The following is a 19794-nucleotide window of genomic DNA, read 5'->3' as shown; positions in this document are numbered from 1 at the left end:
ATGTAGAGCCTACAGCGACGTTATAAAAGGGCGCCTAGAATATTTCCTAAACAGCCCTGTTCTCAGATTCTGATGAAATTTTTCATATGACATGAAATTAGTTTACTATTCAGCAATGAAGAGTTTTAAGAAGTTCACAGTTGGTGCTAAGAAAGAGAATTTTCCAAAATGTAGAACTGAAGCAATTTCACAGCCGGCTAATCTCTTCTCTATTGTCTGAAACCTCGTACATGAGTCACATAATAATGTTATTTGAGAGACTGCATCTGCTCAAGAATTAAAAATTTTTTTTTTCAAATTAAATTAATGATTTTGGTGCCTTTTTTTTATTCTAATGAGATTTTGGCAGTTATTTTCGAAGTCCTATTCATGATTTACACATGTGTTAGGTGGGGAGAGCCTGATAGACACAGACGGGGAGAGGGATCTTGGGGTGATAGTATCTGAGGACCTGAAGGCGATGAAACAGTGCGACAAGGCGGTGGCCATAGCGAGAAGGTTGCTAGGCTGTATAGAGAGAGGTGTGACTAGCAGAAGAAAGGAGGTTTTAATGCCCCTGTATAAGACGTTGGTGAGGCCCTACCCGGAGTATTGTGTTCAGTTTTGGAGGCCGTACCTTGCGAAGGATGTTAAAAAAATGGAAGCGGTGCAAAGAAAAGCTACGCGGATGGTATGGGAGTTGCGTTCCAAGACGTATGAAGAGAGACTTGCTGACCTGAACATGTATACTCTGGAGGAAAGGAGGAACAGGGGTGATATGATACAGACGTTCAAATATTTGAAAGGTATTAATCCGCAAACGAATCTTTTCCGGAGATGGGAAGGCGGTAGAACGAGAGGACATGAAATGAGATTGAAGGGGGGCAGACTCAGGAAAGATGTCAGGAAGTATTTCTTCACGGAGAAGATGGTGAACGCTTGGAATGCCCTCCCGCGGGAGGTGGTGGAGATGAAAACGGTAACGGAATTCAAACATGAGTGGGACAGGCATAAAGGAATCCTGTGCAGAAGGAATGGATCCACAGAAGCTTAGCTCAAATTGGGTGGCGGGGGGAAGAGGGGTTGGTGGTTGAGAGGCTAGGATGGGGGAGGGCAGACTTATACGGGGTCTGTGCCGGAGCCGGTGATGGGAGGCGGGACTGGTGGTTGGGAGACGGGAAATACAGCTGGACAGACTTATACGGTCTGTGCCCTGAAAAAGACAGGTACAAATCAAGATAAGGTATACACATATGAGTTTATCGTGGGCAGACTAGATGGACCGTGCAGGTCTTTTTCTGCCGTCATCTACTATGTTACTATGTTACTATGTAAATATTGGTATCTAAAGGAATCTCTTGCATAAACATGGAAAACTCATTTTTAAAAAGCCAGGATTTACACATGCAAATGGCACGGGGGCTGGATTTGAGAAAGGATTGAGTGGGACTACAATAAGAAGGAGAATGCATGTATATAAGTCACTGGTGTAGCTACACGGGGCCACAGGGTCCTGGGACCCCCAAATTTCCTGTGGAGCCCCTAGTTTTGCTGGCGGGGGTCCACAACCCCGCCAGCTGAAGCCTTCTCCAGCGCCGGTCTCCAGCTGCGTTGCCTGCCCTGTCTGTCTTTCCCCCTAAGTCCTGCATTCTCCTTTTAGTGAAACTGAGCATGCTCAGTTTCACTAAAAGTAGCGTGCAGGACGTGAGGGAAAGACAGAACAGGGCTGGCGATGTGGCGGTGATTCAGACCAGCGCTGGACAAGGCGAGGGGGGACAGCGGTGGGGCGGCAGACCACAATGTGCCCCCCACCTCGGACTCTGGCCCCCTCCCAGCGTGAGGTCTGACTGCGCCCCTGATATGAGTGCGTACATCAGTGTCAGTATTTGTAAATGATAAAGGATCATGAATTTGACGTACTTCCTTTCCGTGGGTACAACCAAAGTGGTTTACATATATTATATGCAGGTACTAGTCTCTAGTGGGCTCACAATCTAACCCCCCTGTTTCCTAAGCCACGTGGCATTGCAGACGGCCCATTCAAAGCAGGGGCGTAGCTAGACTCCCAACTTTGAATGGGCCTGGACCCAAGATGGGTGGGCAGAAGAACCCCCCCCCCGCCGTCTCACAGGTGATTTGGTCTCTCCTTGTCTCACCTGCATGCCATCTGCTATTTACAAGGTATGCAGGAGGGACAGTTGTTGGGAGTTTTCAGCTGGTGGGCTAGGGAATCCCTGCCAGACACACCATAGGTGTGCTGCTACTGGGTGGGCCTGAGCCCAAAGTGAGTGGGCCTGGGCCCACCCAGGCCCACCCTTGGCTATGCCAAAGTGAATAGTCTGTGTCAGCATTAGAGCACAGTAGCTGCTAGCATGGCTTAGTAAACAGTGGGTTAAGTTTATACCTGGGTCAATGAAGAGTTAAGAGACTTGCCCAGGGCCACAAGGTTATCAGCTCAGGGCCAGTTCTCTAGGTTATCAGCCCACTGGGTGAACCATTAGGCTACTCTCCCAACAGGTATGTATAGTGTCTTTAAAGTGCTTGTTTTGGGCAGCCTTTTACAGGAAGGATTAAGGGGCTTCTTACATAAGTACATAAGTATTGCCATACTGGGACAGACCAAAGGTCCATCAAGCCCAGCATCCTGTTTCCAACAGTGGCCAATCCAGGTTACAAATATCTGGCAAGATCCCAAAAAAGTACAAAACATTTTATACTGCTTATTTCAGAAACAGTAGATTTTCTCCAAGTCCATTTAATAACGGTCTATGGACTTTTCCTTTAGGAAGCCGTCCAAACCTTTTTTTAAACTCTGCTAAGTTAACCGTGGTTTCCCATCAAGACTCCCGATACAAGTTGCTCCGCAGAGCGAATCTCATCCCGCAAAAATTGCATACATTTCATCATGCTGCTTCATCTTTCTGTTGGAGAAACTGCGGAGAATCTGCTGGAATAGACTTCCTGAGCCCCTACGTCTTGCCCCATCCTTGACCATCTTTAAATCTAGATTGAAAGCCCACCTCTTTAACATTGCTTTTGACTCGTAACCACTTGTAACCACTCGCCTCCACCTACCCTCCTCTCCTCTTTCCTCTACACATTAATTGATTTGTTTGCTTTATTTTTTGTCTACTAGATTGTAAGCTCTTTGAACAGGGAGTGTCTTTCTTCTATGTTTGTGCAGCGCTGCGTACGCTTTGTTGCGCTATAGAAATGCTAAATAGTAGTAGTAGTAGTAGTAGTAACCGCCTTTACCACATTCTCTGGCAACGAATTCCAGAGTTTAATTACACGTTGAGCGAAGAAACGTTTTCTCTGGTTCGTTTTAAATTTACTACATTGTAGCTTCATCGCATGCCCCCTACTCCTAGTATTTTTGGAAAGCATGAACAGACGCTTCACATCTACCCGTTCAACTTCACTCATTATTTTATAGACCTCTATCATATCTACCCTCAGCCGTCTTTTCTCCAAGCTGAAGAGCCCTAGGCCTTTAGCCTTTCCTCATAGGGAAGTCGTTCCATCCCCTTTATCATTTTCGTCGCCCTTCTCTGCACCTTTTTTAATTCCACTATATCTTTTTTGAGATGCGGCGACCAGAATTGAACACAATATTCGAGGTGCGGTCGCACCATGGAGCGATACAAAGGCATTAGAACGTCCTCATTTTTGTTCTCCATTCCTTTCCTAATAATACCTAACATTCTATTTGCTTTCTTAGCCGCAGCAGCACACTGAGCAGAAGGTTTCAACGTATCATCAACAACGACATGCCATTCAGTTTGAATGGGCTGTGTCAGCATTGCCGCACGCCTTAGTAAATGGGGGGGGGGGGGAGGGGGGTTATTTTGTGCTTACTTACTGAAGGAAAGAAGGGATGTGGAAATATGATTCAAACATTGACATATTCCAATCAAATACAGAAAGGTGACATTTTCCACTGAAAATTTAATTCCAGAGTAAGGAGTGAGGGAGTTGGCTTATGGCTCATGTTTCCTTTGGACTTGTTCATTAAAACTTCATGTAGGGAAGGAATTTACACCTCTTTCAGTAGAAATAGTGTTATGTTTAGGTGCAATAAGTATCTTTCCCGTCTCCAAGTTTGTACCTGAGGCAATGGAGTTTAAGGGGTCCTTTTACCAAGCTGCAGGGAAAAGGGTCCTGCACTAGCAGTGGGGGCCATTTTGCCCGTGCAACAGAGCCCTTTTAACCACAGCAGGTAAAGAGCCCCCAGACAAACATGGCCATGCGGTAAGAGAATTCTTTTCACGGGGCCATGCGGCGGGGAACCTTTACCGCCACCTCAATAAGAGCTCCCACGGTAACCCAGTGGTAACTGGGCAGCATGCGGCGATGCCCGATTACTGCGGCGTAAACCATTTTGGGGGGTTTTCTTTGATCCCCTGGAAATGATGCATTGCTCGGGGCAGAACTACCACTGGCAGTTGCATTGGGCTGGCGGCAGTCTGGATCTAGTGTTCGGTAAGCCCGCATTGGGCTTACCGAGGCTTTGTAAAAAACTCCCTAAGTGACTTACCCAAGATCACAAGGAGCAACAGGGGGATTTGAACTGGGCTTCCTTGATTCTCAGTCTGCTGCTCTAACCATAAGCCAACTCCCTCACTCCTTACTCTGGGATTAAATTTTCAGTGGAAAATGTCACCTTTCTGTATTTGTATCTGATAGCGCTAAATCTCTTCGATTGAAACTACACTGGCTCCCTATCAAGGACCGCATTACCTTCAAAATTTGCTCTCTGGTCCACAAGATAATCTACGGTGATGCCCCTGGATATATGATTGATTTAATAGATCTTCCAGCCAAAAACAGAATCAGTTCATCACATACTTATCTGAACCTTCACTATCCAAGCTGCATTGGACTCAGATACAAATCAACCTATGGATCCAATTTTTCTTACTCAAGTACGCAAATGTGGAATGCATTACCAAAGAGTGTGAAAATGATGCACGACCATCAAAATTTCAAGCGAACTTTAAAGACCTATCTGTTTTGCAAGGCCTACCCTACTGATTCTACTTTAATGCCTCTACTCTACAATGCATCTATACATTTTATTTCTTATTTCCTTGTCCCTTATTGTACCCATTTACCCCTACCTTACCTGACCCTTTTTCTAACTGTATTTGTTTAATACCTACCATTCTTGGCGTTCACCATTACGGTATTTTGTAAGCCACGTTGAGCCTGCTAATATGTTGGAAAATGTGGGATACAAATGTTACAGATAAATAAATATTTCCCCATCCCTTCTTTCCTTCAGTAAGTAAGTACAAAATAACCCCCCCCCCCCACCCCCCGTTTACTAAGCCGTGCGGCAATGCTGACACAGCCCATTCAAACTGAATGGGGTGTGTCAGCATTAGCACACAGCAGCCGCTAGCATAGCTTAGTAAACGGGGGGGGGGGGGGGGGGTTAGTGTCCTAAAGTCTCTCTAAGGTTTGTGTTCCAGTCTGCCTGTAGTTGTCTATCTTTGAACCATCGCCACCCTCTTAGAGAAGTCCTGCAAAAAGAGACCTAATAGACTCAAAATGTACTCACTGGAGGAAAAAAAAGATCCATCTACCCACGTAATTTTTTTTTTCTAAGTCTGAAAGTGTGATGCACAATACCTTGCCACTAGGTGGCACTAGTGCTTAATGCTATCAGTTGCTATCTCTGCAATACTTGGACATGAAAGTGATAAGCTTTTTCAGTGGGATGCTCAGAAACTGCTGTGATTCTATACCATATTTTCAGGTTAAGCATGAGATGTTCAGCAGAAAAAGAAAAAAAAATCCATATGGACCAAAAAATGATAATTGGAGCATGGATGAATTGGGAGATGGGCGTCCGGGTCCTCCTTACATGCCGGGACACCAACCGGGCAGTGGCGTTCCTAGGGGGGCTGATACCCGGGGCGGATCGCTGATGCGCCCCGCCCCCCGGGTGCAGTACCCCCACAGAACAGTGCGACGCCCCCCCCCTGGAGAAAGAACCCCCGGGTGCACGCCGCTGGGGTGGAGGGGGGGTGCCGCGCGCCTGCCGGCTCTTCGTTTTCATGCTCCCTCTGCCCCAGAACAGGAAGTAACCTGTTCCGGGGCAAAGGGAGCATGAAAACAATGAGCCGACAGGCGCGCGGCACCCCCCCCCCCAGCGGCGTGCACCCGTGGCAGACCACCCCCCTCTTGGTATGCTACTGCAACCGGGCACCCTAGGGGGCACTGCAGTGGACTTCAGAAAAAGCTCCCAGGTGCATAGCTCCCTTACCTTGGGTGCTGAGCCCCCAACCCCCCCCTAAAACCCACACCCCACAACTGTACACCACTAACATAGCCCTTAGGGATGAAAGGGGGCACCTACATGTGGGTACAGTGAGTTTCAGGTGGGCTCACATTTACCACCACAAGTGTAACAGGTGGGAGGGATGGGCCTGGGTCCACCTGGCTGACGTCCACTGCACCCACTAAAACTGCTCCAGGGACCTGCATACTGCTGTGATGGAGCTGGGTATGACATTTGAGGGTGGCATAGAGGCTGGAAAAAAAATGTTTTTTCATTTTTTTTTTAGGGTGGGAGGGGGTTGGTGACCACTGGTGGAGTAAGGGGAAGTCATCCCCGATTCCCTCCGGTGGTCATCTGGTCAGTTCGGGCACCTTTTTGAGGCTTGGTCGTGAAAAAAAAGGGACCAAGTAAAGTTGACCAAATGCTCGTGAGGGACGCCCTTCTTTTTTCCATTATCGGCCGAGGACGCCCATCTCTTAACCATGCCCCCGTCCCGCCTTCAGTACACTGCTGACACGCCCCCATGAACTTTGGTCGTCCCCACAACGGAAAGCAGTTGAGGACACAAAAAAATCGGCTTTCGATTATGCCGATTTGGGTGACCTCGGGAGAAGGATGCCCATCTCCTGATTTGTGTCAGAAGATGGGCGTCCTTCCCTTTCGAAAATAAGACAGATAGTGGTATTTCCCAACTTAATTATGGCTTATGGATTTTTCTTTTAGAAAATTATCCAATTTTTTTAAAACCCTGATAATCTAACTGCTTTTACCACATTCTTTGGCGACTAATTCCAGAGTTTAATGTTCAAACAGGAAATCTGGATGTCTCTTACTGTTTCAAAATGGCTGTGAATAGATTTTTTTTTTAACCTTTTGAGCGGGATGTCCCAATTCTGACTTGGGCAATCTTTTGAAAATGCCCCTCCTCGAGTCTACATGAAAGACCCCAGCCTGTTTCTGATCTTGCTTTGTTCTTAATTCTCTGCCACCCTATGCCTTAGGCCTTGGTCCTCACACTGACCTCTGGCTATCTTTATGATTATGCGGATGTTTCCTAATTGCTGCCTTCTGGTTGTCTGGTATCCATTCTGACTCTGACCCTGTTCCTACTCTAGTACTACTAATTATTTCTATAGTGCTACTAGACATACACAGTGCTACACACATTATATATAGGTACTTTCTCCGTCCCTAGTAGGCTCACAATCTACATTTTTTTTGTACCTGGGGCAATGGAAGGTTAAGTGACTTGCTGCCCAAGGTCACAAGGAGCTGTAGTGGGAATTGAACCCAGATTGCCAGGATCAAAGCCTGCTGCACTAACCATTAGGCTTCTCTTCCACTTTAGTACATGCAGGCCACGCGCTAAATGTCCACCAACATTAGGAGACTCAGTTGAAGGATGTGGTGGCTGCTGTGGGTGAACAACATGCTTCCACTTAGGCTAAGGACTCACAGCTGGTAAAAAGTACCTGCAAATTTCATAACAGGCAGTATAATAATTGCCCCTAAAATTCTGCATATTATTTAGAATAGAGGCTGGTTTAAAAATCTATGAAAAGAGGTTGTTTTTTTTTTTTTTTTTGCTTTTCCCAGGACATGTAGAGCCTCTGAGTCACAATTCTTTTGCAAAACAGAATGTGATTGTTTTTAAACAACAAATTACTTTCTACTGGAAATTGTTCTGTGATGTGAATTTTTGGCCAGTTAATCACATGGTGTTCTGCGTCTATATCTCTAGTAGAAGGCATGCGAGTTCCTTCTCTTCATTTTAACATACTGAATTTAACCAGGAAATGAAAATATTGCAAAAACAATTGATCAAAAGTCCAATACATTTTACTCCATGCAGGCTGGGAGGCAGGGATAGTGCTGGGCAGACTTATACGGTCTGTGCCAGAGCCGGTGGTGGGAGGTGGGGCTGGTGGTTGGGAGGCGGGGATAGTGCTGGGCAGACTTATATGGTCTGTGCCAGAGCCGGTGGTGGGAGGTGGGGCTGGTGGTTGGGAGGCGGGGATAGTGCTGGGCAGACTTATACGGTCTGTGCCAGAGCCGGTGGTTGGGAGGCAGGGCTGGTGGTTGGGAGGCGGGGATAGTGCTGGGCAGACTTATACGGTCTGTGCCAGAGCAGGTGGTGGGAGGCGGGGCTGGTGGTTAGGAGGCGGGGATAGTGCTGGGCAGACTTATACGGTCTGTGCCAGAGCCGGTGGTGGGAGACGGGGCTGGTGGTTGGGAGGCGGGGATAGTGCTGGGCAGACTTATACGGTCTGTGCCAGAGCCGGTGGTGGGAGGTGGGGCTGGTGGTTGGGAGGCGGGGATAGTGCTGGGCAGACTTATACGGTCTGTGCCAGAGCCGGTGGTGGGAGACGGGGCTGGTGGTTAGGAGGCGTGGATAGTGCTGGGCAGACTTATACGGTCTGTGCCAGAGCCGGTGGTGGGAGACGGGGCTGGTGGTTGGGAGGCAGGGATAGTGCTGGGCAGACTTATACGGTCTGTGCCAGAGCCGGTGGTTGGGAGGCAGGGCTGGTGGTTGGGAGGCGGGGATAGTGCTGGGCAGACTTATACGGTCTGTGCCAGAGCAGGTGGTGGGAGGCGGGGCTGGTGGTTAGGAGGCGGGGATAGTGCTGGGCAGACTTATACGGTCTGTGCCAGAGCCGGTGGTTGGGAGGCGGGGCTGGTGGTTGGGAGGCGGGGATAGTGCTGGGCAGACTTATACGGTCTGTGCCAGAGCCGGTGGTTGGGAGGCAGGGCTGGTGGTTGGGAGGCGGGGATAGTGCTGGGCAGACTTATACGGTCTGTGCCAGAGCAGGTGGTGGGAGGCGGGGCTGGTGGTTAGGAGGCGGGGATAGTGCTGGGCAGACTTATACGGTCTGTGCCAGAGTCGGTGGTGGGAGACGGGGCTGGTGGTTAGGAGGCGGGGATAGTGCTGGGCAGACTTATACGGCCTGTGCCAGAGCCGGTGGTGGGAGGTGGGGCTGGTGGTTGGGAGGCGGGGATAGTGCTGGGCAGACTTATACGGTCTGTGCCAGAGCCGGTGGTTGGGAGGCAGGGCTGGTGGTTGGGAGGCGGGGATAGTGCTGGGCAGACTTATACGGTCTGTGCCAGAGCAGGTGGTGGGAGGCGGGGCTGGTGGTTAGGAGGCGGGGATAGTGCTGGGCAGACTTATACGGTCTGTGCCAGAGCCGGTGGTTGGGAGGCGGGGCTGGTGGTTGGGAGGCGGGGATAGTGCTGGGCAGACTTATACGGTCTGTGCCAGAGCCGGTGGTGGGAGGTGGGGCTGGTGGTTGGGAGGCGGGGATAGTGCTGGGCAGACTTATACGGTCTGTGCCAGAGCCGGTGGTGGGAGACGGGGCTGGTGGTTAGGAGGCGGGGATAGTGCTGGGCAGACTTATACGGTCTGTGCCAGAGCCGGTGGTGGGAGGTGGGGCTGGTGGTTGGGAGGCGGGGATAGTGCTGGGCAGACTTATACGGTCTGTGCCAGAGCCGGTGGTTGGGAGGCAGGGCTGGTGGTTGGGAGGCGGGGATAGTGCTGGGCAGACTTATACGGTCTGTGCCAGAGCAGGTGGTGGGAGGCGGGGCTGGTGGTTAGGAGGCGGGGATAGTGCTGGGCAGACTTATACGGTCTGTGCCAGAGCCGGTGGTTGGGAGGCGGGGCTGGTGGTTGGGAGGCGGGGATAGTGCTGGCCAGACTTATACGGTCTATGCCAGAGCAGGTGGTGGGAGGCAGGGCTGGTGGTTAGGAGGCGGGGATAGTGCTGGGCAGACTTATACGGTCTGTGCCAGAGCTGGTGGTGGGAGGAGGGGCTGGTGGTTGGGAGGCGGGGATAGTGCTGGGCAGACTTATACGGTCTGTGCCAGAGCTGGTGGTGGGAGGCGGGGATAGTGCTGAGCAGACTTACACGGTCTGTGCCAGAGCCGGTGGTGGGAGGCGGGGCTGGTGGTTGGGAGGCGGGGATAGTGCTGGGCAGACTTATACGGTCTGTGCCAGAGCAGGTGGTGGGAGGCGGGGCTGGTGGTTGGGAGGCGGGGCTGGTGGTTGGGAGGCGGGGATAGTGCTGGGCAGACTTATACGGTCTGTGCCCTGAAAATGGCAGATACAAATCAAGGGCAGGTATACACAAAATGTAGCACATATGAGTTTATCTTGTTGGGCAGACTGGATGGACCGTGCAGGTCTTTTTCTGCCGTCATCTACTATGTTACTATGCTACTGTACCTGTGAACAAAAAATCACCCCCTTGATATCGGTGAAAAGTTTGCACATCTATACTAGGGAATTGCTATTTATTTTCCATTTTATATTTGTTCTAATATTTAAAGTCTAAATCAGCTTGGAAAATGTGGGAACTTTTCTGGGAAAAATAGCTGCTTTGCCTGCATCACTTCAAAAATGTGCTGCTCACAAGTTTAATACGGCTCTTTTTAGAGACAAATTACCATTCATTTGGAAGTATGATAGATTTAAATTACATAAAAGGGACTCTAAGTCTAATTTAAATGTTTGCTGGTCTATTTCGGGGCTTTCTATTTTGCACAAATTGCTCAAGTGTACATATTTTGAAGTAATTTGCGCACGAGAGAAATAGGGTCATTTGAGTAATCGACAGAACAAAAACTTGCCAAGATAGGTTCTGCTTCAATTAGCCAGTCCGTCTGTTCATTTTTCTAGTGCTGCTTCTCTCCGTGTAACCAAATATTTTAGCAGACATGGAGAGTAATCAACATACACAGAACCTATCATTGTTCGTTTGATGAAAATCTTTGATCTCATAAATCATTTGATTGAATTTTAAAGCTCATTTTCTGAAACTGAGCATCTCCTGGTTCTCGTAATCAAACTGAATTGTTGATATCTCAAGGCCTTGTCCTCACATGTCCCTGATTGGTGTCACCCCTCTTGATAACGTGGATAGTCTGCATCACGTCACCACTCAACCGCTTCTGCAAGGTTTGTTCAGTGGTTTGTTAACCATTTCAAACAGAATTGGTCATTTCCTAATCACCGGATATCCCTGAAACATCAGTATACAAAAGGGAATTTGTTCATTAAGGGCACGTATTATTCAAGAACTGACAGGTAGTTTACTACTGCAAAGCCGCAAACTGGTATATTTTAAAATGTACCAAATCCCTCGCATTTTGACATTTTTGTGCCAATAAGGGCTTTCTCGTGTGTCCTTCTGTGCAGAGCTTTGCTCATGAAAGGAATCTACAAGTTGGTACATCAATCTCTTGGTGATTCAAATTGATACTGGAATAGAATTCCATAAACAAGTAGATTGGTAACTAAATTAAATTTTTAAATAACACATTCTGAACTGTTATTTATTTATTTATTTATTTGTTGCATTTGTACCCCATATTTTCCCACCTATTTGCAGGCTCAATGTGCCTTACATAGTACCGTCAAAAGCATTTGCCCAGTCGGTGGATAACAAATACAAAGTTGTATAGTGATCGTATGAGGTATAAGTGGAGGGTCGGAATGGATGAAGATTGCGTGATGTCCTGCTCGATCATAGTCATGTTGTGCTGGTAGGTGAAGAGGGTTACGTGGGGTCGTTGGGGTAGACCTTTTTGAAGAGGTTGGTTTTTAGTGATTTCCTGAAGTTCAAGTGGTCGTGGATTGTTTTCACAGCTTTTGGGAGCCCATTCCATAGTTGTGCGCTTATGTAGGAGAAACCGGCTGCGTAAGTTGTTTTGTATTTCAGTCCTTTGCAATTTGGGTAGTATAGGTTTAGGTAGGATCTTGATGATCTGACTTTGTTTCTTATTGGTAAGTCAATGAGGTCTGTCATGTATTCTGGGACTACGCCGTATATGATTTTGTGGACTAAGGTGCAGATTGTGAAGGAAAGCCCAAACGTAATGTGGAACAAAATTGAGAAGTTCAGAAAGAACATATGTATAATAATTGTATATGAGAATTGTTGCATAAACCATGAATGATCTTGATGAATTCTATGTGTACAACTACATGCAGACAGTGTAAATCAATCAGCAATGGCATTTTGTTCACTCAACGAATAGTTAAGCTCTGGAATTCTTTGCCGGAGGAAGTGGTAACAGCGGTTAGCCTATCTGGGTTTAAAAATGTTTGGACAAATTCCTGGAGGAAAAGTTCATAGTCTGCTATTGAGACAGACATGGGAAGCAACTACTTGCCCTTGGATTTGTAGTATGGAGTGCTGCTACGATTTGGGTTTCTGTCAGGTACTTGTGACCTGGCTTGGCCACTGTTTGGAGAACAGGATACTGGGCTAGATGCACCATTGGTCTGACCCAGTATGGCTACTCTTATGGTCTTATTACTTGATAATATTTTTTTTTACTTCGTAAATCAGTTTTGCAGCCGTACTTTACATTAACTGCAATCTATTTTGTAATTTAAATTTGTATACCTGAATATAAAACACTACAATAATCCAGATATGACAAAATTATTATTTGAACCCGATAATAGTTGGGGAAAAATAATTGTCTAATAGCTCTTAACTGAGAAAGCTTAAAATAAATCTTTTGCCCAAACTTCTCATTTGACTTTCCGTTGTTAGCTGAGAATCCAATATAAAACCTAGGACCCTACCAGAGCCACAGCTTGTAAGATAGATCTTGTTCCATCTTCCTGGCTTAGACTCTTATATTATGGTTTGAGTACTGTAGCAATGACCATAGGAGCCAACTTTTCAAAATTATTGAGGGTGCTAATCTCAATGAAAATAACCCCTCCTTGGACACATACAAGGAATTTTCTCAATATTGGGGGTACTCAAGAACCCACAGCACCCACAGAGTCAGCTCCGATGGCAACGACAATCATTAATTGTAGCCTTTGCCAAGGCTATTTTCCATCATTAAGGAAGAACGCAACTGTGCACTTTCTTTTGAAGAGTTTGTCGTCTAATCCATCTGATGTTACCAATTAATGGCCTATTTCTAATCTCGGTTATACTCCTAAGCTTGCAGAAAAATTGGTTTTCCAACCATGTTACGCAGGCTCATGTTCTCCATCCTAGACAAGCAAGTTTTCATCCCGTTCACAGTAAAGAAACCATTACTGTTTCCCTTTTGAGTGATCTTCATTCCTCCTTTGAACGAGGCAAAGTAATTTTGGTAGTGTCATTGGACCTCTCAGCCGCATTTGATCTAATTGATCACCAACATTTGCTGTCTCATCTACATGTCTTACAAATACTGTTCTCAAATGATCATTCTCTTTTCTGGATGGTAGAACCTTCTCTGTTATGACTTCTACTGCTACTTCTTCTGTACGTACCTTCTACTGCGGGGTCCCACAGGGTTCCATTCCGGCACCATTGTTGTTCAATACCTTTTTGAGTCCTTTTGCTACAGTTATACAAACTGCTGAATTTCTATACTGATTCTCTCTGTGCAGATATCACTCCTTTACAGTCTTGCCTTGATCTATTATCTCCTTGGCTTGTTAACCGATGTCTGGTTCTTAATCACTCCAAAACGATAGCCTTCTGGCTTACTGGCAGATTACCTTGTCCATCCTTCTGTCCAACATTAGATGGCAAACCAATTCCTTTACTAAATCATTTTAAATATCTGGAAGGTTTTTTTTTTCCAATCAAAATGATCTTTTGTTATGCAGATCGCTCATACTGTGTTTGTAAGTTGTTCTATGCTCTACATCAATTCAGAGCAGTTGCACCATTCTTGAATGATACATCAAAGTAGAGCTTGCTGTATGCCTTAGTAGTTTCATATCTAGACTATTGTAATATGCCGGTCTTCCATCTTGCTTAATCAAGCGTTTTCAATCAGTACAGAACACTGCTGTCCGAGTTCTTTGCAGTGCTTCAAAATTTGACTGTATGACAGTATTTGCTGAGCAACATTGGTTACTAACACAATTTCATATTTAGTTTAAAGTATTAAGACTCACTCATAAAGCCTTAAATACTGGCATGTCCTGCTATCTTTCTTCACATCTTATACCTTATACCACCCGCACGAGCATTGCTAGTCCTTAACAATGGTCTTCTATTTGTCCCCCCTGTAAAGGCTGCTCTGTATGAATCTATAAGGTAATGTCTCTTTGGCCAGGGCAGTGGCGTCGCGAGGGCAGCTGACACCCGGGGCGGGTCGCCGCTGCACACCCCCCCCGGGTGCAGCGCGGCGCACCTTCCCCCCTCCGTAGCGCAACACCCACGCCCGTCTGCGAGAACATACCTGGAAGGCGGTGAGGGGCGGGTGGGAGGGCCAATCCACCGAGTGCACACCACTGGGGGGGTGTCGGCACCTCGCTGGTTCCTTGCTCTCTCTGCCCCGGAACAGGAAGTAACCTGTTCCGGGGCAGCGAGAGCAAGGAACCAGTGAGGCGCCGACACCCCCCAGCGGCGTGCACCCGGGGCGGACTGCCCCACTGCCCCCCCTTCCTACACCACTGGGCCAGGGGTTTCCATATTAAGCCCTCATATGTTAAATTTAGAACAGCATTGAAAACATATTTTTATAATATGGTTTACCCAGGTTTTGGGTAGTTTTCTATCTTTCAGCGTGCTGTGATCCCACCTCTTGTGTGCGGCGTCTTGGTCTTCTTTTATAGAAATACTGGTGTTCCATTTATTTTCTTTATGTTTACTGGGAATTTTTATTGTATACTACCTTGAATCAAGTTTAATAACAACTAGATATACAGTGGTGGAAATAAGTATTTGATCCCTTGCTGATTTTGTAAGTTTGCCCACTGACAAAGACATGAGCAGCCCATAATTGAAGGGTAGGTTATTAGTAACAGTGAGAGATAGCACATCACAAATTAAATCCGGAAAATCACATTGTGGAAAGTATATGAATTTATTTGCATTCTGCAGAGGGAAATAAGTATTTGATCCCTCTGGCAAACAAGACCTAATACTTGGTGGCAAAACCCTTGTTGGCAAGCACAGCGGTCAGACGTCTTCTGTAGTTGATGATGAGGTTTGCACACATGTCAGGAGGAATTTTGGTCCACTCCTCTTTGCAGATCATCTCTAAATCATTAAGAGTTCTGGGCTGTCGCTTGGCAACTCGCAGCTTCAGCCCCCTCCATAAGTTTTCAATGGGATTAAGGTCTGGTGACTGGCTAGGCCACTCCATGACCCTAATGTGCTTCTTCCTGAGCCACTCCTTTGTTGCCTTGGCTGTATGTTTTGGGTCATTGTCGTGCTGGAAGACCCAGCCACGACCCATTTTTAAGGCCCTGGCGGAGGGAAGGAGGTTGTCACTCAGAATTGTACGGTACATGGCCCCATCCATTCTCCCATTGATGCGGTGAAGTAGTCCTGTGCCCTTAGCAGAGAAACACCCCCAAAACATAACATTTCCACCTCCATGCTTGACAGTGGGGACGGTGTTCTTTGGGTCATAGGCAGCATTTCTCTTCCTCCAAACACGGCGAGTTGAGTTCATGCCAAAGAGCTCAATTTTTGTCTCATCTGACCACAGCACCTTCTCCCAATCACTCTCGGCATCATCCAGGTGTTCACTGGCAAACTTCAGACGGGCCGTCACATGTGCCTTCCGGAGCAGGGGGACCTTGCGGGCACTGCAGGATTGCAATCCGTTATGTCGTAATGTGTTACCAATGGTTTTCGTGGTGACAGTGGTCCCAGCTGCCTTGAGATCATTGACAAGTTCCCCCCTTGTAGTTGTAGGCTGATTTCTAACCTTCCTCATGATCAAGGATACCCCACGAGGTGAGATTTTGCGTGGAGCCCCAGATCTTTGTCGATTGACAGTCATTTTGTACTTCTTCCATTTTCTTACTATGGCACCAACAGTTGTCTCCTTCTCGCCCAGCGTCTTACTGATGGTTTTGTAGCCCATTCCAGCCTTGTGCAGGTGTATGATCTTGTCCCTGACATCCTTAGACAGCTCCTTGCTCTTGGCCATTTTGTAGAGGTTAGAGTCTGACTGATTCACTGAGTCTGTGGACAGGTGTCTTTCATACAGGTGACCATTGCCGACAGCTGTCTGTCATGCAGGTAACGAGTTGATTTGGAGCATCTACCTGGTCTGTAGGGGCCAGATCTCTTACTGGTTGGTGGGGGATCAAATACTTATTTCCCTCTGCAGAATGCAAATAAATTCATATACTTTCCACAATGTGATTTTCCGGATTTAATTTGTGATGTGCTATCTCTCACTGTTACCAATAACCTACCCTTCAATTATGGGCTGCTCATGTCTTTGTCAGTGGGCAAACTTACAAAATCAGCAAGGGATCAAATACTTATTTCCACCACTGTATGAAAATTATTTTAGGGTGTGGAAATGCTATCATTAGATACTAACAAATCAAGAAATATTTCCACTGCGTGAAAACGTTTGAAATGTTCAACAATACTCCTGTTTTGTACGTGAAGAAGGATAAAAAGGCCTCACAGAGCTCCTAGATTATTTTCATCTATCGGAGCTTAAACGGACTTATTAATGAGTCCTCTGTTCATCATTGGCCAAAAACCTTCTATTTTGTACTGTATTACGCTATAATCTAATGCATTAATACATCGATGAATGTCAATGGCAATCTCGCTTAATAGCACAATATATCTCTGCAATGAGATGGTAGTCTAGTCAAACATATAAGTGGCGAGTGACCGTACTCACCCGCAAATGCACAATAGAGACTTCCCTCTCTGTCCCGCCCCCGCGTCAATACATGATGACGGGGGCGGGACAGAGAGGGAAACTGCGTGAAGAGGAGGGAGGGAGGGAACCGCCGACATCGCTACCGCTCCCCCCCCCCGAGGTCGCCACTACCGCTCCCCCCACCCGGAGTCACCGCCACCGCCCGCCCTCCACCCGGCCCGAGCACTCTCTTCGGTATTGAACTTATATCGCCGACACATAGCAGGCAGATCAGCTGAGCTCCCGTCGGCCTTCCTTCCCTGCCTGTGCCCCGCCCTCGCCGACGTTACGTCACACGAGGGCGGGACACAGGCAGAGAAGGAAGGTTGACGGGAGCTCTGCTGATCTGCGTGCTGCGTTTCGGCGACGTAAGTTCAATAGCGAAGAGAGGGCCCGGGCCAGGTGGAGGGGTGGCGACGGTGGCGACTCCGGGGTGGGGGCCCTGCAGCGGAGAGGGGAGGGGGCCTTGGAAAAACCCCATACTAGCCCGTTTTAACGGGCTCAACGGCTAGTGAATATATAGTTTGAAAGAACACTTATCTTTCAGACTGCTGGCACTAGGGATTTCCTCTATACTTCGTTCCCTCGCCCCAAGCTTGGGCTATTTTCAAAGCCAATTTTTAGATGTTTTTCTATGAAGTCTGTCACAAGTGCATTCAGATCACAAAGGGACATGTTAAGGGTGGGATCTGGGTGTTCCTAACACTTGGATATTTTTGTGCCAGAATGGAACAAAACTAAAACATCCAGGGCTATAAGTTGGACGTTTTGGTCTAGAACTGTTTTATTAATGAATAAACCACAAAAAAAGTGCCCTAGATGACCAGATGACCACCGGAGAAAATCAAGGATACTTTCCCCTTTCTACCCCAATGGTCACTAACTACCTCCCACTCCACAAAAATGCGATTTAAAATATTACTTGCCAGCCTCAGATGCTATACTCAGGTCCATTCGAGCAGCATGCGGGTCCTTGGAGCAGTCTAGTAGTGGGTGCAGTGCACGGCAGGCAGGTGGACCCAGGCCCCTACCTCCCCCTACCTGTTACACCTGTGGTGGAAACTGTGAGCCCTCCAAAACTCACCAGAAACCCACTGTACCCACATATAGGTGTCCCCTTCACTCATAAGGGCTATGGTAGTGGTGTGCAGTTGGGGGTAGTAGATTTTAGGTGGGTTTTGGGGGGCTCAGCAGACAAGGTAAGGGAGCAGCAGTGAGATGTGTACTTGGAAACAGGGGCGTAGCCAGACAGCAGATTTTGGGTGGGCCTAGTCAAGAAGTGGGTGGGCACCAAGTGTTCTCCTCCCCCCCCCCCCCCCCCCAATGGGATGAGGCCAGTATCAGCAGCTTAGGAAGCTTAGACTGCTGAAGTGGAAAGCAATGTTTTCAGCACCATCAAGGGGAGGTCTTTAGCTGGCAAAGCTTGGTATCCCCACTAGCTAGTGCTGCTGTTGGGTGGGCCTGAGACCTAAGTGGGTGGGCCCCGGCTCACCCAAGCCCACCTGTGGCTAAGCCACTGCTTGGAAACATTTATTTGAAGTCCACTGCAGTGCCCCCTAGGGTGCCCCATTACTCCCCTGGGATGTCTGTTAAGAATGTACTTTCCTCCCACAGCCCAATGGCTTGATTTTGTGTGTTTTTCACTTAGATTTTCTTTTTTGAAAATAGACCAAAAATATAAATGCACAGTGCTCAAAAACATCTAGCAAATAGCCATTAAAAAAAAAAAAAAAAAAAAGATAGACTTTTTTTCTGTTTTGAAAATGGCTATATTCCTCACTTGAATTTTTTTTTTTTTTTTAAACTTTTTTCATTATAATTTATTTTCATTTTTTAACAGTCTCAGAAATTTGCAGCCATCAGCAGTTCCCGTGCAATTTCAGGGGCGATGGGGAATTCGGGAATTTCTGTGGAATTGTCAGCGTAGCGAACCTTCTATGTAAAAATACATGCACACTTTGGATAGCGCATGGGATGGGATCTCTCGAAAATTCACTTCATTGGCTTCATTCTCTGCAAACTGTCCTGGACCACTCAACATTGCTTTCATTGTCCCTGATGTTAGTGCATGCTCCCGCTTAACGATGAACTTATGCCCATCCCATGAAATCAACTTAACATACATAGCATCAGGGCCCTCACAGCCGCCATATGTCCTCTCTTCTCCATCCACTATTTAAGAAATGTCGAGCTTCTGCACAAGTTTTCACAGAAAGATTCGGGACCTGACACCGCGCTGCCAGTAGCCGCCTCCTCCAGGACTTACACCACCCACCAGCTCGGCTCAGGCTTATTATTACATCCGGCGGTCAAGGCTGAGAAAAGCTCCACAAAAGGCCCCCACTTGAATTTTGGACGTTTTTAGCAACGCGTCCAAAGTTGGTCTTAACGTCATATCGAAAATGCCCCTCTTTGTCACTTAGATCAGTTAGAAATCATTATCAGTTTAGGAGACAACTTAAGACAGTTTTTAGTTAAGTTTTTTTTACCTGATTTAAGTGTGTATTCTTGGCTTTTATTGCATTGTGACTTCCTAGAATAAGCTTTAGCTGTTTTGATACCTGCATTGAACTGTATAGGTATATGCGAATTAGAAGACTCAGATGTAATGTAATGTAGTGGGTGGTAGTACAGGGCAGGGTTTTCTTAAACCCATTCTCTCACTGAGACTGGAACTGAGGTACTTAAGGCAGGGAATAGCCTAGCTAGCTTGCTGAGTCAGGAGAGCAGGGCTCTGCCAAAGACCTAGAGTGGAACAGGACAGGAAAAACCCTGAGAGAGGACCCTTCCAAGGTGTTTTGGCTTAGCTGGAGTACCTGAAGGAAGTTCCAGGGAAAAGGTCAGAGGAGTGGCCCTAGCCAGTGGCGTACCTAGGGTAGTTGACACCC

The 19794-nt window shown here is 47.2% G+C and overlaps 1 pseudogene; it reads right to left on the bottom strand.

The window, feature by feature from the left end:
* Positions 1-18739: 18739 nt before the first annotated feature.
* LOC115462707 lies at positions 18740-19216 on the bottom strand (annotated as a pseudogene).
* Positions 19217-19794: the final 578 nt, after the last annotated feature.

The sequence above is a fragment of the Microcaecilia unicolor genome, chromosome 2, assembly GCF_901765095.1.
Source record: "Microcaecilia unicolor chromosome 2, aMicUni1.1, whole genome shotgun sequence".
Classification (NCBI taxonomy): Eukaryota; Metazoa; Chordata; class Amphibia; order Gymnophiona; family Siphonopidae; genus Microcaecilia; species Microcaecilia unicolor.
The sequence above is the reverse complement of the archived record's forward strand: the minus strand, read 5'-3'. Positions and strand labels throughout refer to the sequence as shown.